The sequence below is a fragment of the Pelophylax lessonae genome, assembly GCF_965119305.1.
Source record: "Pelophylax lessonae genome assembly, chromosome: 11".
Taxonomy (NCBI): domain Eukaryota; kingdom Metazoa; phylum Chordata; class Amphibia; order Anura; family Ranidae; genus Pelophylax; species Pelophylax lessonae.
The window spans coordinates 2885044-2907448 of NC_138778.1; the positions used below are offsets into that span (position 1 = coordinate 2885044).

Genomic DNA, 22405 nt, shown 5'->3' on the forward strand with positions numbered 1-22405 from the left:
ACTGTGTCAGTATGCATGCTGGGACTTGCGGTTCCTCAGTGTCTCCCAGAGTACAGGTTACCATGCATGACCTAGCTGGGTCTTCAGGATAAGGTTACATGCATTTCCTACCTGGGTAGGTTAACATAACATGCATAGCAGGATAAGGTTAACATGTATGACCTGCCTGGGTCTTCAGGATAAGGTTAACATGCCTGACCTGCCTGGGTCTTCAGGAGAAGGGTAACATGCATGACCTAGCTGGGTCTTCAGGAGAAGGGTAACATGCCTGACCTACCTGGGTCTTCAGGAGAAGGGTAACATGCATGACCTAGCTGGGTCTTCAGGATAAGGTTAACATGCCTGACCTGCCTGGGTCTTCAGGAGAAGGGTAACATGCATGACCTAGCTGGGTCTTCAGGAGAAGGGTAACATGCCTGACCTACCTGGGTCTTCAGGAGAAGGGTAACATGCATGACCTAGCTCAGTCTTCAGGAGAAGGGTAACATGCATGACCTAGCTGGATCTTCAGGAGAAGGGTAACATGCATGACCTAGCTGAGTCTTCAGTAGAAGGGTAACATGCATGACCTGCCTGGGTGTCAGGAGTAGGTTAACAAACACGCATGACCTACCTGGGTTATCAGTATCAGGGTAACATACATGACCTAGCTGGGTCTTCAGGATAAGGTTAATATGCATGACCTGCCTGGGTCTTCAGGATCAGGGTAACATACATGACCTAGCTGGGTCTTCAGGATAAGGTTACAATGCATGACCTACCTGGGTCTTCAGAATAAGGCTAATATGCATGACCTGCCTAGTTCTTCAAGACCAGGCTAATATGCATGACCTGCCTGGGTCTTCAAAAGAAGGCTAATATGCATGACCTACCTGGGTCTTCAGGATCAGGCTTAAATGCTTGACCTACCTGGGTCTTCAGGATCCCAGAACGCAGCTCCCATCCACAATAAAAGCCAAACACGAAGAAGCAGAACAAGAGACGTTGGCACATCTGGGCCCCTGGCTGACTCACTACCAGTGGAAATAATGAGTGGTTTGTCTCCTACTCCGCTCTTCATAAAGGACTTTTCACAGCCCTAATAAGAGGGATTGTCAGTCCGGGGACAATCTCAAGCTGCGCCGGGCTGGGAAGCCGAGGGAGGGAGTCAAAAAATTCCCTCACACTTCCATTTTATATCGCCTAAGCGTAACCCGTTCCTACCCGGGTCCTGGCGAGTCTGTGAGACACCTGCTCCTGCTATCCCCGTGCAGGGGTTAACATTCCGCAGCAGCTCATGCGGAGAACAAAGTTACCACTTCTAATGGAATATTTAAAGCTTTTCCTGGGATCAATATTCCTGCCCATCAAACATTAATGATCGAAGTTCCAAGTTAACTGGATTTCCCAACAGCTAGCGGAAACATTGAATATTTACAGCCCCGCAGCGGCCGTTCTGAGGTTACGTAGCAAATTTTGACATTTTCAAAGATGGTAACGATGGACGGCTTCTAGCATCAGGACTTGTAGATAAAGACCCCTCCCTGCCCCACTGCTGGTCACATCTTCACCAATTTACCAACCTACAACTCATTAAAAGTAAGAGGAGACCATCAACGCCCCACCCTTACTTTCTTTGAGTCTCTATGCATGCAGCCTGACCCCCCCCCCCCCACCACCACCCCCACCACCACCATGCATATTGTGTCCTCCATTTATATTCTTCCCCTAACTGAGACTTTTTCTGGCAAACCTTCTTACTTTGTTGAATGGGAAAGGGAACTAGAAGTCCAGAAATCTTGCATTTTGACTCATAAACTCTCTTTTGCGAGTAAAGCACAAAGTTATTACGAGCTGGTATCATTACCCCTGGATTTTATATAAAATAATTCCAAATATATCTGACCGATGCTGGCGATATCTATCTCATATACAGGTTATATATATATATATAGGTTTAAGAGGGTGTCTATGGGAATGTTTGACCATTTTTCCAGACGCGCATTAGTGAGGTCAGGCACTGATGTTGGACGAGGAGGCCTGGATGGTTGAGAGGCAGGCCAGTCAAGTTCCTCCAACCCAAACTCGCTCATCCATGTCTTTATGGACTTTGATTTGTGCACTGGTGTGCAGTCATGTTGGAACAGGAAGGGGCCATCCCCAAACTCCTCCCACAAAGTTGGGAGCATGGAATTGTCCAAAATGTCTTGGTATGGTGACACCTTAAGAGTTCCCTTCCACACTCCATTACCATTTATTACCGGCCTTTGGGTTTGTCCCTCGACTACGCTTCCGCTTGTTCCCAACCTGCAACTATTGGTACCAACCTTTGGCTTGTTTACTGACTACACTTCTGTTTGATCCCTACTTACTATATCTACTACCAGACCCCGGCTTGTTCACCTCCTGGTGGGGCAATCCTGAGGATCGCGACCTGGCACTTACACACAGCAAAACCCATCTCCACCATCAGGAGCTCTGGTGAATACTGGTTAAGGTTCCTTCAGCCCAAACTCGCTCATCCATGTCTTTATGGACCTTGATTTGTGCACTGGTGTGCAGTCATGTTGGAACAGGGAGGGGCCATCCCCAAACTCCTCCCACAAACTTGGGAGCATGAAATTGTCCAAAATGTCTTGGCATGCTGATACCTTAAAGCGGAGTTCTACCCTAAAATTATATTTACCTCCATCTTCTCGCTCCGGGTCACCTGAAAAACAAATGGATAATCGCAATTCTTTTTCTTTTTTACTAACCTTGTTTAGAAGATAATATACTTACCTTACTTCCTCTTCCTCCCCTCGGCGGCCACGGCGATTCGTCATTTCCTGGCATGCAATGATTCCTGGAAGCTGAACGTCATCGCTCCCAGGAATCAATGCGCCTGCACCGGCCCCGACGTCAGTTCCGGTGCAGGCGCCGTCGTACCTTGCTAAACAGCTTCTGGGCATGCCCAGAAGCTGTGCAGGGATGACGCTGTGGCACCGGAAGTGACAGCGGGGCCGGTGCAGTGCTTTGTGGGACCGAAGAAGACGGAAGAGGACACAGAAGAGGATCGCGCTGGCTTCAAGCTGCCAACACCTGAGATGGCGTGCGCTGGAGAAGAAATTTTCAAGGTAAGTATTTCTTCTAAAAGGTAAGTGCAACCCGGGACAGATCAGAGGCTAGCCATTGTGGAATGCACTAGCCCTGACTGTCCCAGGGGTATTTTTATTAAAAAAAACTTTCCCAGTGTGGAACTCCGCTTTAAGTGTTACCTTCACTGGAACTAAGGAGCCAAGCCCAACCCCTGAAAAACAACCCCCACACCATAATCCCCCCTCCACCAAATGATTTGCACCAGTACACAAAGCAAGGTCCATAAAGACATGGAGGAGCGAGTTTGGGGTAGAGGAACCTGACTGGCCTGCACAGAGTCCTGACCTCAACCCGATAGAACACCTTTGGGATGAATTAGAGATGCTGAGGTGATGCCTGTGGCTGCATATAATCCTGGTATAGCCACCGTATGGGTACAACGCTGGACGGGAAGTGGTTAATATCCTATTTATATAAGCTTTTTATTTCTCTTTTTGGCCTTTTATGACTCGGCTTGCTCACTTCATTTAAATTTACAATGTTGATTTAATTCTTTTAAAACAATCTATAGCAGGAGCCACACCTACCAGTTGTCACCCGTCACCCATTGGCTCTACACTTTATATTTAGGTTTTCTTTCTCTCTTTCTTCTGAAATCTCTTTTGATGCAAATCTTATGAAAAATGTACCGTATAAAAAACAAAAGAAAAAAAACCTCTTTACCAACAATGTGGACGGCTCTCCATATGTCGTGGTTTTGTACCCTGCAGACACCTACAATGGTCAGCAGAAAAGGAAAAGGAATCACTACAAATCACTTAAAGGGATTCGCACCGAGAAAAGGCGCACGCAGCATTTTCATAATAAGATAATGTAACGCCTCTCTGTAGAGCTTCTGCATTAAAGCTGAAAGCTGTAATAAACCAAAAAATTTCCTATATTGCAGCTTACAATCATTAGATGTGGCGGCTGCATTCATTTCTTTTTTTTTTTTTTAGTTTTTTCTCCCCTCTGCTTTCACCTGGTGATCTGGCCAGTCACACATCTCCTGTATCAGAGCACCCGGGGGGTGGAAAGCAGCATTGTCAGTCTGGGGGGAGCGGAGTGTAGATGTACTTGCAGATTTAACCACTTGCCAACTGCCGCACGACTATATACGGCGGCAGTCAGCCCCTCCTGAGCAAAGCGACGTACCGGTACGTCGCTCGCCCACGAGCGTCTAGGGGACAAGCGCGCCATCGGAGGCACGCTCCCGCCCCCGCTCGTTCACGGACATTCGATCTCCCGCTGGAGAGTGAGAAAGGCAGACGGCTGATGTAAACAAAGCCGTCTGTCATTCTCCCTGGTGTAACTGCAGAGATCATACGGTCCTGCTATGTAGGATCGTATGTCTCTGTGGTTACATGAAAAGCCACACCTCTTTACAGTTAGAAGCACACCCCTAGGGACACAATTAACCCCTGCATCTCTAATAAAGTTAACCCCTTCCCTGCCAGTGTCATTAGTACAGTGACAGTGCATATGTATAGCACTCATTACTGTAGTAATGAGTGCTGGTACCCCCAAAAGTGTCAAAAATGTCAGTCAAGGGTCCGATCTGTCCGCCGCAATGTAGCAGTGCCGCAAAAAAAAATCGCAGATCGCCGCCATTACTCGTTAAGAAAAAAAAAAATACAATAAAAATGACATAAATCTTTCCCTTAGTTAGTAAACACAATAACTTTTGCGCAAACCAATCAAAATACGCTTATTGCGATTTTTTTTACCAAAAATATGTAGCAGAAAACAAATTGGCCTAAAATGTTAAAAAAATTAGATTTTTACATTTTTTTTGGGGGGGGAATTTCATATAAAAAAATGTGAAAATATTGTTATTTTTTCAAAATTTCCGCTTTTTTTTTTGTGATCAAATACCACCAAAAGAAATCTCTGTTTGTGGGAAAAAAAGGATGTCAATTTAATTTGGGTACAGCGTCGCACAACCGCGCAATTGTCCTTTAAATTCACGCAATGCCGAATCGCAAAATAGGCCCTGGTCTTTGAGCAGCCAAATCCCTAGGGGCTTAAGTGGTTAAGGGGCACCTTTAGACAGTAGCATTGTCAGTCTGGGGGGGAGGGGATTGCAGATGTACTAGCAGATTTAGATACACTAACAATTTGACGGTGAACTTTATAAGCAGTTACAGCAAACAGATTTTTTTTTTTCCTTTTGGGATAAAGGTTTCACATAAATCCATAAAAGTTGATCATTTTAAGCACCCCTGTCAGTGGTAAATGGTTTGTCTCATCCTCCTAACTGCTACATCTGCAGAACAACTTATTCTGTTGAAAAACAACAGAAATACTGGCCAAGAGCAAACAAAGAACAAAGAAAACAAATGCAGCCACCACATCTAAGAATTGGGAAGATACAATATAATAAATGTAAGGAACAAGAGAAGAAGGCCCATGGGACTATAAAGAGACAACCACAAGAATATAAAATTACAAAGGTTATTATACAAAAGGATAAAAAAGACAATACATAGTGTAAGGGATTAGCTCGGTGGTAGGCGTATGGGTGACCCCTTTGGGGGTGCGTTTTCACAGAGAGATAGCCGAGCAGAGGTTGAAAACAATAGTTTGGTTTATTAGGTCAATTTTCTTCATACCAGTGCATGCAGCAAAAACATCAAAATAAAATAAAAGACAAAATAAATCCTTGCCTCTGTGGGCGGCTACCTTCTCACGCTGGAACCTACCTAAGAAGTCTTTCCAACCTACTGTTGGGCCGACACTGCTGATCCTACAGCAGACACTCAAATGTCCATTTGTTTGCTTTTCACACAGCACAAACATTGTCCATTGAACATGTCCCTTTGTTTTCTTTCACACAGCACATGTTCATTTATAACAGGATCCTTTACTCTTCAGATTCTTCACATTGAACACAGTTCATTTAACAGGTCCCTTTACTCTTCACACTCTTCACATGGAACACTTTGTCTTCTCACCTTTGAGACGTCTTCACTCGTGGTTACCCTCCTTAGCTTCACATCGCTGTAGGGGGTCTTCTCCCATGCTCACCAGCTTGTCGGGAGGCACACATCCGACTGTCCCCCTCTCCCAGCCCACACGGCGACAGGAGGCAGCAGTCCTTCTCCCATGCCCACACGGCGTCGGGAGGTACACGTATGTCTGCCTTTCTCTGGACAAATTATAGAGGCCCCGATCTCCTCATTCTGAACAGCTGAAGGCCTTTCAACTTCTTTACACCTTCCTGCTGCCTTTGGCAGCCGACACCCTATAATAATCAGTGAACTTTTCAAAGCAGGTGGGAATGTGTCTCCTCTCAGTGACTACATTCCCAGATTTACCTGACTTCCTGTCACATACCCCCCCCTCTTGTTTCAACCCTAGGGTTGGGACACATATTTCCAGGCACGCATGTGTCAGGCACTGCTGACTCACTGATAAGCCTCCTATTATCCTCAAGCTTCCGGATGAAACTGTTTTGTCATCTTCATTGACGGATTTCTCATAAATGCCACACAGTTTGTCTCTCATCTCATATACACATTCTTCAACTGCATTTTTGGCATCATTTTGCTCCTTCTCGTTTCTGTCATCTTCATTGACAGCTTTCTCATAAATGTCAGACAGCTTGTCCCTCATAACCGTCTGTCCAATCCACCATGGAGGACCGTGATCCATAGGCAACTCAATTGGGCTAGTCTTAATGTCTTCAACATTCTTAAGACGCCTCTCTCTGCAATCCATAAATGTTTTCCACAAAACTTTGAGAACCTTTGCTTCACTAAGCTTTGTTCCAAGTAGGGACTCTTGACGTCCCTCTGTGACTGGAGTTGCTTCTCCATACAGCTGTACACAATCATTGACTCTTTGTTTCTTGAGTTTAGCTTGCTCTAAGATGCTGTGCAGAGGATTTTTCATTTGCGACACCAGGCTGTCACCCATTTCTTCAAAGTGACCCCTGTTCCTTTTTCCAGAGACATCAATATCATTCACCAAACATGTTATATTCAGAGGCAGATCTGAAGCATTTGCACTCATCAACTTCTTAAACATTTCGCCCTCCTGAGCGAGTCGCAGTAAAGGCCTACTATTTGATTTGATATTGAGTTTATATTTCTTGCCAAACTCTTCACAGAAGAAGCCAACCAGAACATCATCAACTTTCCTTCCACCAACATAGGGGTCAAACGCAACAACACAGTTGAACCCAGCGATCTGGGTGGTATCCATTATAGACCTCCTCTCTGCATCAGTGAAGAAGCATGGAACTGCAACACATTCTTTTACAGGTTTCTTCAATGCACTTTCTGCTGAACTATTTGACCGCTCAAAGTCACCTAGTTCCTTTTCTCTATCTGAATTCCACATGGAATGCATCTCAAGATCACGATCAAATTTCTGCCACCTGTCTTTCACCAGTTCCATTTTGGAAATATTCCCTGAAAGGCACTTGAACTTAATTTGCTTCACGTTTTCATCAACAGCCTTAGTTTTCTCCACTAGGTGGCGTTTGCTTTTTTCTCCCAGATTTATATCACTTGCTTTAGTTTTCTCCGCTTTAGTTTTCTCCACTAGGTTTTCAGCCTGAACTGAGAAAACATCACATTTCTTACACAGCTCCTTTGTTTGCTGAAGTTTTTGAAGGAACGGTTTATTCCACAGGGGTGATTCAAGCCACATGTCATCACATTTCTGAGGCTCACTCAGGACAGACCCCAAAACACTGATCCTTTTAAAAACTGCATCAGGCACACTATCCCCTCTTTGGGACAGATCCTCTGTTGCCTGGAATTCCTCTTCCAGTTCCTGCAACGGAATCTTCATCTCTTCTACTTGCTGTTCTAAGGCTCGCTTAGACTTTTCTAGCTCCTGAACTCTTTTCACAACATCATCCTTGGAGCTGACCAATTCTTCCATTTCTGTACGCAGCTGTTTGTCAACACTTTCTAGTTCAGCCTTACACTCTAGAGCTTCCTCCAAAGAGCGAGCCAAGAACAGGGCTTTGCTCTCGTTATCACGCACCTCCGTTTCTGCACGTGCACGTTCTTCTGCATATTTTGCAGACACAGTCTTCTCTTCACCAAGCATCTGATCAAACTTCTTTTTCACATCTTCAACACACTGTAATGAACCAACGCTTTCTTCCATGCGTTTTTTCATATCCGCCATCTGAGCTTGCAATGTTGCGACTTGCTCTGATAGGTTTTTCTTTGCTTCCGCCTCCTCTTTTAATTGTTCCAGGAAGCCATTTTTCTCATCTTCCATTTGTTTGAGCTTTGTGCTAAAACTCAGCCTTTGACACCTCTCTTCCTGTAAGAGTTCCTGCGTGTCTTGCAGCTGCGATTCCAAGATAGAAAAATCTTCCGCAATTTCTCTAGATTTGCTGTCTGCTTGAGAAAGCTGATTTGTAACATTGTCCAACTCAACCTGCAGTCGGTTTGCCTTCTCTAACAGCTTAGCACACAATCGGTCACCTTCTGACACCTTGACTTGCGATTCCAGAAGCCGTGCCTCTACTTTTTCCCTCTTATGTTCACAATCTCCTTTTCCCTGCATAAGAGCCTTCACCTCATTGGCTAGTTTCTGGGAATGAGACTGTAATTCTGCCACACAGGCTTCTTTCTCCTTTAACTGCTGCTGGAAACGTTGGGCTTCACCTTTCCAACTTTCACAGTCTGCACGTAATTCATCTACCACATTGCTCAAAGTGGTGAGCTCATACACAGTACTCAGTAATTTAGCCTCTCTTTCACTTTTCTCTTTGTCGCTGAGAGACAATGTCGCTTTCAGAGCGACATTCTGTTCCTGCGACTCCTGCAGGTCTATTTTTGTAACTTCCAAACACTGAAGACTTTTTTCCAGCTGATTACGCAACTCCAACATTTCACACATACTTTGCTTCTGCAAAGTCTGAATTTCAATTTCCTTTTCCATGAGGATGGTATCTTTCTCCTTTATAGTGTCTTGACATTTTTGCAACTCGACCAAAAGAAGAGCAGTGGTTTCTTCCCACTGTGACACATGAGACTTGAGTAGTTCATTCGTTTCCTGCAAGTTTCTATGCTCCATCTTAAGCAATTCCACGGCTTGTTCCTTTTCTTCCATTTTCCGTTGCAAGGCATCCAACTCAGCCCTGCACACATACTCGGTTTCTTCCAAACCGATGGCCTCCATTGGCTGCTGGCGTCTCTGTTTCCAGCCTGCCATGCTCTCTTGATGAGCCTTTTGTTGAGCTGCAAAGCTCCGTTGTTTCAGCATCTCCCCCATTTTGGGTTTACTTTTCATCTGAGAACCCTGCGTCTCCATAGCAGTTTCATTTGCCCCAGTGTTGCTAGGGACAACAACTTTTCTCTTTAGCCGATTCCGTTCAGGCATGGATGGGGCTGGTTCAAATGGTAGCATCCCCTCCATCCATAGAATTCGGTCTCTCATTTCATCTATCTTTGCATTTTTCAGGCGTTTGGATCGCCCCATCTTCAATAACTCCACAAACAAATTTTTCACAGTCCAGCAAAAAAATTTTCAGACCACTGTCTCTTTAACACATGTAGTTGTTCTCTCTCTTGCAAGATCTCTTTTCCTGCGCACACAGTTTGTGCAGTCACTTGCACCAGACACAACAAAGTTCATCAAATAATTTTGAGACCGCTGTCTCTTTAAAACACTTTTTTTTTTTCTGTCAGGATCTTCTCTCCTGCACACATAGATTGTGCAATCTCATGCACCAGATAAAGTTCATCAAACATTTGCACTTCCTTGCAGGGATCTCTGCTTATGCCCGCATCCTCCACCATATGTAAGGGATTAGCTCGGTGGTAGGCGTATGGGTGACCCCTTTGGGGGTGCGTTTTCACAGAGAGATAGCCGAGCAGAGGTTGAAAACAATAGTTTGGTTTATTAGGTCAATTTTCTTCATACCAGTGCATGCAGCAAAAACATCAAAATAAAATAAAAGACAAAATAAATCCTTGCCTCTGTGGGCGGCTACCTTCTCACGCTGGAACCTACCTAAGAAGTCTTTCCAACCTACTGTTGGGCCGACACTGCTGATCCTACAGCAGACACTCAAATGTCCATTTGTTTGCTTTTCACACAGCACAAACATTGTCCATTGAACATGTCCCTTTGTTTTCTTTCACACAGCACATGTTCATTTATAACAGGATCCTTTACTCTTCAGATTCTTCACATTGAACACAGTTCATTTAACAGGTCCCTTTACTCTTCACACTCTTCACATGGAACACTTTGTCTTCTCACCTTTGAGACGTCTTCACTCGTGGTTACCCTCCTTAGCTTCACATCGCTGTAGGGGGTCTTCTCCCATGCTCACCAGCTTGTCGGGAGGCACACATCCGACTGTCCCCCTCTCCCAGCCCACACGGCGACAGGAGGCAGCAGTCCTTCTCCCATGCCCACACGGCGTCGGGAGGTACACGTATGTCTGCCTTCCTCTCCCAGCCCACACGGCGACAGGAGGCAGCACTCAATAGATTTTCTCTGGACAAATTATAGAGGCCCCGATCTCCTCATTCTGAACAGCTGAAGGCCTTTCAACTTCTTTACACCTTCCTGCTGCCTTTGGCAGCCGACACCCTATAATAATCAGTGAACTTTTCAAAGCAGGTGGGAATGTGTCTCCTCTCAGTGACTACATTCCCAGATTTACCTGACTTCCTGTCACAATAGTGTTACATATAACAAACATGGTCCTCAAAAAAGGCATTTCACATAACATATATTGGTTATGAGGACCATGTTTGTTATATGTAACACTATGTATTGTCTTTTTTATCCTTTTGTATAATAACCTTTGTAATTTTATATTCTTGTGGTTGTCTCTTTATAGTCCCGTGTTCCTTACAATATTTTTGGGGCTGAGACACGCCTGTCTTACGTTTGTCAGCCCGGCACCTTTTTGCACAATATAATAAATGTTTGCCTCTGGGTTTAAAGGAGAAGTACGGGGAAAGCTCGTTTGTACTTCTCCTGTGGATTTCAGGAGTGGAGTTCGTACTGCACTCCTGTGACCTTTTTTCAGCAGACGGTGGGCTGAAGTCCGCTGTCTGCTGACATCACAGAGCCGGTCCAGGCTAGGGAGAGATCATGACAATGGAAGTCAGGATCCGCCCACATGCCTGGACCGGCACTCGGTTCAGCCTCTCGGCAGCCCGCTCCCTCCACAGCCCAGCGCTCCATTAAACAGGGGGGGGGGGGGCAGACCAGAGAGTGGTGACTGGCAGTTACCAGCTCTCTGCTTGAGGAGCTGTGAGAAGCGAGCGATCTGTGGTGTTCGATCGCTCAGTTCTCAGTGTTAGGGGCGCCAGGGGGACCAATGCAGCATTCATCTAGGTAAGTATGGTTATTAAAAAAAGAAAAACCCCCATACTATTAATACCGCTTAAAGTGTAATCTGCTTCTTTTTAAATAAAACTGATAAGCTGATCATGGCTGGTGGGAGGGGCTGGCAGAGTGCTGTACATCAGGGGTCCCCAACCTCGGGCCGCGGACCGGCACTGTTGATGAGCGGGCCACACAGCAGGAAATGGGCGGTGACCGCGGTCTGCGAAGGGCTATGACAGACTCATCACCTGCTGTGCGGCCATGCCTGTGTGTCCTCTCCTGTGCGGCCAACTATGTCATACAATCAGCAGGTGTTGGGGGGTGGGAGGGGAGGAGCTTCAGATCGGAATGGAAAGCTCCTCTTACATTACACTGCCCCTTTACATCACAGCCCTCCTTTACATTGCAGTACCCCCTTTACAGTGCAGTGCCCCCCTTACAGAGCAGTCCCCTTTACATTACAGTGCCCCTTTACATCACAGCCCTCCTTTACATTGCAGTGCCCCCTTTACAGTGCAGGCCCCCCTTACAGAGCAGTCCCCTTTACATTACATTGCTCCATTTACAGTGCAGCCCCCCCCCCCCTTAAAGAGCAGTCCCCTTTATATCACAGTGCCCCCTTTACAGTGCAGTCCCCTTTACATTGCATTGCTCCATTTACAGTGCAGGCCCCCCCTTACAGAGCAGTCCCCTTTATATCACAGTGCCCCCTTTACGGTACAGTCCCCTTTTATATTACAGTGCTCCATTTACAGGGCAGTGCCCCCTTACAGAGCAGTCCTCTTTACATCACAGCCCCCCTTTACAATGCTTTGCCCCCCCTTTACAGTGCAGTGCCCCCCTTACAGAGCAGATCCCTTTACACAACAGTGCCCCTTTACATCACAGCCCTCATTTACATTGCAGTGCCCCCTTTACATCACAGTCCCCCTGTACATCACAGTGCCCACTTTACAGTGCAGTCCCCTTTACATCACAATGGCCCTTTACATTACAGTGTCCCTTTACAGTGCAGTCGCCTTTACATCACAGTGCCCTTTTACATTACAGTGTCCCTTTACAGTGCAGTGCCCTTTTACATTACAGTGTCCCTTTACAGTGCAGTGCCCTTTTACATTACAGTGTCCCTTTACAGTGCAGTGCCCTTTTACATTACAGTGTCCCTTTACAGTGCAGTCCCCTTTACATCACAGCCCCCTTTACGTTACAGTGCCCCCTTTACAGTGCAGTCCCCGTTACATTAATGTAACAGGATTGTGCAGGTATGATGTTTGTTATCTGTGAAGCCATTAGGCTCCTCCGGAAACCATCGTGAAAAAACCCCCATCCTTCATTGGATGTGACAGCGCACGCAGCATTCTTATACCGTAGAAGTGGCTCCATAGAATACTATAAAAATGTCACCGAACAATGGCAGGAAGCTGTTGACATTAAACAAGTTGTTTGGTCTCTGTGTGCAGTGTGCAGCAAACAACGTCCGTCTCACTTACACGTATAGGCTATATGCGGTGTAGGTTGTGACCTGTTGCACTGCCTGTGAACTTCTGATGCACCATGAAGAATGTTCACCCATACCAGGACCCTGGGGGTGCTCAGCATAGGAATAGAGATGCCCCTGGGGGTGCTCAGCATACAGCTGGAGGTGACCCTGGGGGTTCTTAGCATACAGGTGGAGGTGACCCTGGGGGTGCTCAGCATACGGGTGGAGGTGACCCTGGGGGTACTCAGCATACGAATTGAGGTGACCCTGGGGGTGCTCAGCATATGGGCAGAGGTGACCCTGGGGATGCTTAGCATACAGGTGGAGGTGACCCTAGGGGTAATCAACATTCAAGTTGAGGTGACACTGGGGCTGCTCAGAATACAAGTGAAGGTGACCCTGGGGGTGCTCAGCATATGAGTGGAGATGACCCTGGGGTTGCTCAGCATATGAGTGGAGATGACCCTGGGGGTGCTCAGCATATGAGTGGAGATGACCTTGGGGGTGCTCAGCATATGAGTGGTGATGACCCTGGGGGTGCTCAGCATTCGAGTGGAGGTGACCCTGGGGGTGCTAAGCATATAGGTGGAGATTACCCTGGGGCTGCTCAGCATGCAAGTGGAGGTGACCCTGGGGGTGCTTATCATTTGGGTGGGAGTGACCCTGGAGGTGCTCAGGATAAGAGTGAAAGTGACAATGGGGCTGCTAAGCATACAAGTGGAGGTTACCCTGGGGGTGCTCAGCATACGAGTGGAGGTGCTCAGCATACGAGTGGAGGTGCTCAGCATACGGGTGGAGGTGACCCTGAGGCTGCTTAGCATACGAGTGGAGGTGACTCTGGAGGTGCTCAGAATTCGGGTGGAGGTGACCCTAGGGGGTGCTCAGCATACAAGTGGAGGCCACCCTGGAGGTGCTCAGCATACAAGTGGAGGTAACCCTGGGGCTGCTCAGTACACGAGTGCAGATGACCCTGGGGGTGCTCAGCATATGAGTGGAGATGACCTAGGGGGCAGTGGTGGAGCTAGACTTTTAAAACAGGGGTGGCAAAGGGGTGGCAAGGTATTATTTTGGGGGGGTCAATAATAATAAGTTGTATTTGGGTACAGCGTCGCACAACCTCACAATTGTCAGTTAAAGCAATGCAGTGCCGTATCACAGAAAATGGTCTGTTCATTAAGGGGGAGCTGAAGTAGTTAAAGGGTCAGTTTTTTCAGATAATTTTGCCCATTTAAGACTTTTTTCAGGGGTTGGTAGAAACAGGCAACTCGAAATCTAGATCACAGCTGGAACCCCTCTACATGTGCCACAGCTGCGATGGTTTATGTTAAGCCTATGTGAAATTTGGCTATCCAGGTCAATGGGGCCATGCCACAACCATAAGCCAAACACTTGGCTTGCTGTTGTGGCTTATTAGCCCCATAAAAAATCTGCCACTCTGCTAAAAAAAAAAAAAAAGCAGGATTTAGGAGAATTATTATAAATAATTTTGCCCCCTTTAAAAAAAACATTGTAATGCCACCCATATTCCTGTCCTTTTAAACAGGGTGACTGACAGTAAGCTGACACTAATAATGCACAGGTGTGTCTTTCACCCTGGTAAAAGGGCAAGAATATGGGTGACATGATTACAATGACTTATTAAAGGGGGAAACATTTTTGGTAAGGAGCAGCATAGACTGTACAGGAACAGGCGCTTCTACTACTTGGGCAAAAGTACTGTCCCTCACCTCAGTCACTGCAGGCTGCCCAGGAACTCCTTTCAGAGCTGACCCATTCCATCCATCCCAAGATCGCGGGAATCGGGATGAAGATTAAGGCATGTGATTGACAGACAGACAGCGCTTCCGATGCACCCATTGGCTGTGTAAGTAGCAGGAGGCGGTGCAGCCTGCAAGATTTAGGCTGCACCGCCTCCTGCTGCCTCCCAAGCCAATAGGTATTTGAGGTTCGAGTCCTCCCTCCCTCTGCCTACCAGCTCTCCAATCCGCCTCCCGAGTCCCTCCGCTCCGCAGCTCTGAGCTCTCATAGTACGGTGATCCCCTGTGATTCCTCCACTGCCATGCACCCGCCCAGGATCAGGGTGGCAACAGGGGTGGCAAGGACGTTGTCTGGGGTGGCAATTGCCACCCCAGCTAACCCTCTGGCTCCGCCACTGCTAGGGGGTGCTCAGCATATGAGTGGAGATGACCCTGGGGGTGCTCAGCATTCGAGTGGAGGTGACCCTGGGGGTGCTAAGCATATAGGTGGAGGTTACCCTGTGGCTGCTCAGCATGCAAGTGGAGGTGACCCTGGGGGTGCTTATCATTTGGGTGGAGGTGACCCTGGAGGTGCTCAGGATAAGAGTGAAAGTGACAATGGGGCTGCTAAGCATACAAGTGGAGGTTACCCTGGGGGTGCTCAGCATACGAGTGGAGGTGCTCAGCATACGGGTGGAGGTGACCCTGAGGCTGCTTAGCATACGAGTGGAGGTGACTCTGGAGGTGCTCAGAATTCGGGTGGAGGTGACCCTAGGGGGTGCTCAGCATACAAGTGGAGGCCACCCTGGAGGTGCTCAGCATACAAGTGGAGGTGACCCTGGGGCTGCTCAGTACACGAGTGGAGGGGACTCTGGAGGTGCTCAGAATTCAGGTGGAAGTGACCCTGGAGGTGCTCAGCATAAAGGTGGAGGTGGCCCCGAGGGTGCTTAGCATACAAGTGGAGGTAACTCTGGGGCTGCTCAGCATCATTGGTGTCAGTGGGAGGAATAGTGTCCCATCATTGGTGTCAGTGGGAGGAATAGTGTCCCATCATTGGTGTCAGTGAGAGTAATAGTGCCCCATCATTGGTGTCAGTAGGAAGAATAGTGCCCCACACCTGGTGTCAGTGGGAGGAATAGAACCCCATCCCTGGTGTCAGTGGCAGGAAAAGTGCCCCATCATTGGTGTCAGTGAGAGGAATAGAGTCCCATCATTGGTATCAGTGGGAGGAATAGTGCCCCATCATTGGTGTCAGTGAGAGGAATAGTGCCCCATCTTTGGTGTCAGTGGGAGGAATAGTGCCCCATCATTGGTGTCAATGGGAGGAATAGTGCCCCATCATTGGTGTCAGTGGGAGGAATAGTGCCCCATCATTGGTGTCAGTGGGAGGAATAGTGCCCCATCATTGGTGTCAGTGGGAGGAATTATGCCCCATACCTGGTGCCAATGGGAGAAATAGTGCTCCATTTTAAGTGTCCATAGAAGAAAAAGCCATATAAAGACAGGCAAAGGGGCCCCCGGGCAGCAGTCTGGAGACCTCTGCACTCGACAACTATTTTGAGTTTAGTCAACTTTTAGCCATAAAATCTTCCTAATTTCAAGTTACCAAACAATCAAAATTATGAAAATTGGAAATGGTTCCAAATATCTTTTCAGGTGGCACTGGGGCAACTTCGATCTATTTCTGGCCATTATCCTGACCATCTCTTGCATTATGTCCACAGTCTCTGACCATTTTTTGTATCACATCTGTAGTCTCTGACCATCTCCTGTATTATGTCCGCAGTTTCTGACCATCTACTGTATCATGTCTGCAGTCTCTGGCCATCTCCTGTATTATGTCCGCAGTCTCTGACCATCTCCTGTAGTATGTCCGCAGTCTCGGACCATCTCCTGTACAATGTCTGCAGTCTCTGGTTATCTCCTGTATCAAGTCTGCAGTCTCTGAACATCTCCTGTATCATGTCTGCAGTCTCTGACCATCTCCTGTATCATGTCTGCAGTTTCTGACCATCTCCTGTATCATGTCTGCAGTCTCTGACCATCTCCTGTATCATGTCTGCAGTTTCTGACCATCTCCTGTATCATGTCTGCAGTCTCTGACCATCTGCTGTATCATGTCTGCAGTCTCTGACCCTCTCATGTATCATGTCTGCAGTCTCTGACCATCTGCTGTATCATGTCTGCAGTCTCCGACCCTCTCATGTATCATGTCTGCAGTCTCTGACATCTCCTGTATCATGTCTGCAGTCTCTGACCATCTGCTGTATCATGTCAGCAGTCTCTGACCATTTCCTGTATCATGTCTGCAGTTTCTGACCATCTGCTGTATCATGTCTGCAGTCTCTGACCCTCTCCTGTATCATGTCTGCAGTCTCTGACCATCTCCTGTATCATGTCTGCAGTCTCTGACCATCACAATCTTTCTGAACATGATAACATTTGATCTTTTTTAGATACATTTTGCCATTTTTTCTCCTGTCTGCCTCCTGTGGTTTCGCGCAGCTTCACATCTCAGTGTTTTATAAAGCTGTGAACAAACAGTCAGGACTTGAAACATGAAAAGTCATAATAAGAAATGAAATCAGAGGAAACTGCCCACCCTCACAGAGAAGTGGCTTTAAGGGGCCCTATTTATAGCGGATTGGACGCACAGTCACTCACCTGTCACTGTCTGACACATCCCCCGCAGCCGGCTCCTCTCCCGTCTCAGTCCTGGTAATGTCTCCGTAGACCATCTATGAGTGTCCCGGGATCTGGAGAAGAGTATACACACGCCAGCAGCAGATGGAGGGCGACCGGGGTAGTGAACTTCTGTTCTGCGAGGGCCCCAGAGGCACAGGAAGGAAGAGGAGGGCAGGACAGCGGCCGATCACATGCAGAAATTATAAATACCTCAACCCTGATTCATTAACAAAAAAAAACTTCTCTCCAAGTGGCGTGATGGACGGCGCGGCTGCTGGTTCGATTTTACGCCAAAGATTTGATGTCATCTGTCTTTTCTTGGAATTTTATCCCGGTTCAGGACTTTGCCATGCACTGACACTGCGGAGCAGGATCCGTTCTTCCTCTGGATGTACAGACAGCTGTATGAATTAGTGATCAACCAATAGCAGTTTTTCGTTGCCAATATTGATATTTTGGCCATTGCATATCGGTATCAGCTGATATGGGCTGATATTTTCGTACATTTAAAGAAATATTTTTTTTTTTATTTGACAGGTACTCTTGTGGATGGATCTGGGGGTCTAAAAGACCCCAAACCCCTCCTCTGCACTTAAAAGCATTCAAAACGCCAAGTTTGGCTGTAATAAATGCTGTCATTTTTTTTTATTTATTTATTTATTCTATTAAATGCTGTCATTTTTTTATTTATACATCACTTCCGGGTTTTTACATGGAGACCTGATCAGAGCTGAATGCGGCTTTGATCGGGTCTTTGGCGGCCGTGCAGGCTGGTTGCCCAGTGGGACGGAAGACCCGGGCGAGCCGCGGAAGGCGGCGGGAGGGGGGCGTCCCCTTCCCGCTCCTTGTAATGACAGCCGAGAGGCTTTTCAGCCACATCGGTTGTCATTACAAGACAGCCGACTGTCGGCGATGGACGCCTGACAAGTCGCCGTGGGTCGCCTGCCATAGATTAGCACAGGACCCGTTCTAATAGGAGCGACACAAGTCGCTCCGACTTAGAAAAAGGGTCCTGTACTACTTTGGGGCGACCTGCATAGACTTCAATGATATGAAGTCCGTGCATGTCGCTCCGAGGTTGCGGTGCGCGCTGTGCACCGCAACTTCACAGGTCGCCCCGGCAAGTCGGATCACCTCAGTGTGAACCGGCTCACAGTGTCACCAGTGGTGGTGTCAGTGGCAGTCTGTCAGTCTCCCCCACCCCCCACCCCACATCGTCAGTTAGTGTCAGATTGTCCTCTGCACTATTACAATCCAATTATAGGTCGCTGATCGCCGGCATTAGTAGTATAAATATTTTTTTTTTTTTTTAAATTACAATTTCCACACAAACCAATCAATATACGTGTATTGGGATTTTATTTAACCTGTTGGCCTAAATTTATGAAGAAATTAGATTTTTTTTAAATTTTATTTTATTGTATTTTTTTATAGCAGGAAGTAAAAAACATTTTTTTTTTTTCAAGATTTTTTTTTTTTTTCGTTTATAGCGCAAAAAATAAAAAAAAAACCCAGAGGTGATCAAATACCACCAAAAGAAAGCTCCATTTTGTGTGAAAAGAAATGATATAAATGTAATTTGAGCACAGTGTTGCATGACTGCACAATTATCAGTTAAAGTAGTGCAGTGCTGAATAGGCAAAAAAATGGCCTGGTCATTGACTTCCTTGGCGGTATTCCCGAATGTGACTCGGGGTGGAATTTCAGTGCCGTGAGCGGTAACCCCGAGCCACATTCGGGGTACCGCCAGGGAGCATCGCTGGATCCTGGTAGAGCGTACTTACCTTGTCCCTGGGATCCCGCAATGTATTCCGGCAGTGTACAGCGGCCGGATCTTCCGCCCGATGCTGTGAGCCCCGGCTTCCGTCTCCTGCGACGTGACGCTCGCTGGGGGGTGGAACCGGCGGCAGATTCAAAAAGTAAAACACACCAAACACACTGATACATTGTAATCCCATTGGATTACATTACTAAATAAAATCAATTTACATTAGTTTGCCCCCCAGGGCCCTTTCCTGCAGTTTTACTGTAGAATATATATATATATATCTAAGCGGTATGTGTGGAGAAAACCAGGCACTGCTCATCACCTGTCCAATACAGTCCCAACAGTGAAGCATGGTGGTGGCAGCATCATGCTGTGGGGGTGTTTTTCAGCTGCAGGGACAGGATGACTGGTTGCAATCGAGGGAAAGATGAATGCGGCCAAGTACAGGGATATCCTGGACAAAAACCTTCTCCAGAGTGCTCTGGACCTCAGACTGGGCCGAAGGTTTACCTTCCAACAAGACAATGACCCTAAGCACACAGCTAAAATAACGAAGGAGTGGCTTCACAACAACTCCGTGACTGTTCTTGAATGGCCCAGCCAGAGCCCTGACTTAAACCCAATTGAGCATCTCTGGAGAGACCTAAAAATGGCTGTCCACCAACGTTTACCATCCAACCTGACAGAACTGGAGAGGATCTGCAAGGAGGAATGGCAGAGGATCCCCAAATCCAGGTGTGAAAGACTTGTTGCATCTTTCCCAAAAAGACTCCTGGCTGTATTAGATCAAAAGGGGGCTTCTACTAAATACTGAGCAAAGGGTCTGAATACTTAGGACCATGTGATATTTCAGTTTTTCTTTTTTAATAAATCTGCAACAATGTCAACAATTCTGTGTTTTTCTGTCAGTATGGGGTGCTATGTGTACATTCATGAGGAAGAAGAATGAACGCAAATGATTTTAGCAAATGGCTGCAATATAACAAAGAGTGAAAAATTTAAGGGGGTCTGAATACTTTTCGTACCCACTGTATATATATATATAGAGAGAGAGAGACATATATGCAATAAATGCATAAAAAATGCATTAAAAAAATGTGAAAAAACGCACTGCAGAAACAGATCAAAAGCAAACTGTGAACCAGGACTAAAACTGCTGCACACAGAATATGATCCAGTTCTGCATAGTAACCAATCAGCTTCTTACTTCAACTTGTTCATTAAAACCTGGAAGCTGATTGGTTACTATGCAGAGCTGCACCAGATTCTGTGTGCTCCAGTTTTAGTAAATCTCACCCCACAGAGTCACAAACTGTTATACAGAGAAAGGCCGCTCCATTAAACTGCATTGTACTCATTCCTTTTATTTACTTCTTCCCCTTTAAGATCTTTCTTTTTTTTTCATGTCTGGGAAATATCAGAAATATTTTCGATGGCGCTGGAAATCCCGGCGATATTTACTAAGAATGTCACCATTATGAAATCCTGACCTCGCCTACTTCACTGTTTATACAAAATGGTTTTTGCTGCACCGCAGGCACTCTGCCTGACAGAGGACTCTCTGTGTTCCCAACGCTGCGACTCCGCAACTTCTACAGCCACAGACAACTCCGCCCTACAGGTAGTTACCTCAACATACACTATATCACCAAAAGTATTGGGACGCCGGCCTTTACACACACATGAACTTTAATGACCCCCCAGTCTTAGTCCGTAGGGTTCAATATTGAGTTGGCTCCACCCTTTGCAGCTGTAACAGCTTCAACTCTTCTGGGAAGGCCGTCCACAAGGTTTAGGAGTGTCTATGGGAATGTTTATCCATTCTTCCAGAAGCGCATTTGTGAGGTCAGGCACTGATGTTGGTTGAGAAGGCCTGGCTCGCAGTCTGCGTTCTACTTTATCCCAAAGGTGTTCTATCGGGTTGAGGTCAGGACTCTGTGCAGGCCAGTCAAGTTCTTCCACCCCAAACTCGCTCATCCATGTCTTTATGGACCTTGAGGCTTTTCCTCAGTCTCTGACCACCTTCTGTAGCATGCCTGTAGTCTCTAACCACGTCCTGTGACATTTCCTCAGTCTCTGACCACCTTCTGTAGCATGCTTGTAGTCTCTAACCATGTCCTGTGTCATTTTCTCAGTCTCTGACCACCTTCTGTAGCATGCCTATAGTCTCTGATCATGTCCTGTGGCATTTCCTCAGTCTCTAAACACCTACTATACCATGCCTGTAGTCTCTGATCATGTCCTGTGACATTTCGTCAGTCTCTGACCACCTTCTGTAGCATGCCTGTAGTCTCTGACCATGTCCTTCGGCATTTCCTCAGTCTCTAAACACCTTCTGTAGCATGCCTGTAGTCTCTGATCATGTCCTGTGGCATTTCCCCAGTCTCTGACCACCTTCTGTAGCATGCCTGTAGTCTCTGATCATTTCCTGTGGCATTTACACAGTCTCTGACCACCTCTGGTACCATGCCTATAGTCTCTGACCATGTACTGTGGCATTTCTGCAGTCTCTGACCACCTCCTGTATCATAGTCATATACAGTTGTGTGTTCGCTGCTTCTGACACTAAATAGTCACTAATTTTTATGTGAGGCCCTTTGGTGATCTCAGGGGCCACACTTGAGGCCCCCTATATCAAGAAAGTTTATTATTACCACTGGTCTACATCACTGGCAGTGGCTCGCTACTTCCCGGTAACATGCACGTCTAAAGGGTGTCCAGGAATGTGTTCTTTCACTTTTGCAAGCAGCTGATGTAACACTCCTCCTGCTGGCTGTTATGAAGACTGGAAGTACTAAAAAAAAAAAAAGCTACAGGGGGGGGGGGGGGGGGGATAGACACATTTTTAAAGTAAGAAAAAATGTTTCAACAAAAGCAATGCAGCGTTTGGATTCAGTAATTATTGGTCTTTATTAATAGTGACAGAAAGTCTGGAGTTCAGCTTTAAATCGGGGTCAAAGCAGGCCCTGTCCAGGAGGGGGCGGTGGCACCAACTTCTCCTGTTGCCCCAATCGGTTGCCAGGTGTCAGGAATTTTCCAAGCATGAGTTGAAGTGTCCCCGGAACAATCACTGCACTTCACATGAATATTTCTTTTACTTCCTCATTCTTTCTCCTCAATAGTCCTGAAAGTCCCTGCGTGCGATCGTTATTATTCCATCACAATGTATCCATTATCTGTATAATTCTTCCAGTAATCCAATCACAGCAGCCCCCTGTAAGTGAACCCACGCAGAGATCAGGACCTGAAAGAATTTTTTCTATTTTGGGATTCAGCACTGCGTTATTTTAATGGATAACATTCTCAAAAAAAAATTAAAAA

At 46.6% G+C, this 22405-nt stretch overlaps 1 protein-coding gene across 5 annotated transcripts in view; it reads right to left on the reverse strand.

The window, feature by feature from the left end:
* Positions 1 to 22405, reverse strand: part of PIK3R6 (phosphoinositide-3-kinase regulatory subunit 6) — a 114096-nt gene that overhangs the window by 81698 nt on the left and 9993 nt on the right. Inside the window, exons 1-2 of one of the 5 annotated variants that reach the window (XM_082271464.1) lie at positions 873 to 986; positions 762 to 798 (exon numbers count right to left, since the gene is read on the reverse strand). The exons of 1 other annotated variant lie outside the window; for it this stretch is intronic. The gene's annotated coding sequence lies outside the window, so the exon portion shown is untranslated. Of the gene's footprint in view, positions 1 to 637; positions 721 to 761; positions 846 to 872; positions 987 to 17295; positions 17397 to 22405 lie in introns of those variants that run through there. 3 more of the 5 variants (XM_082271466.1, XM_082271461.1, XM_082271462.1) reach the window with 3 other exon arrangements.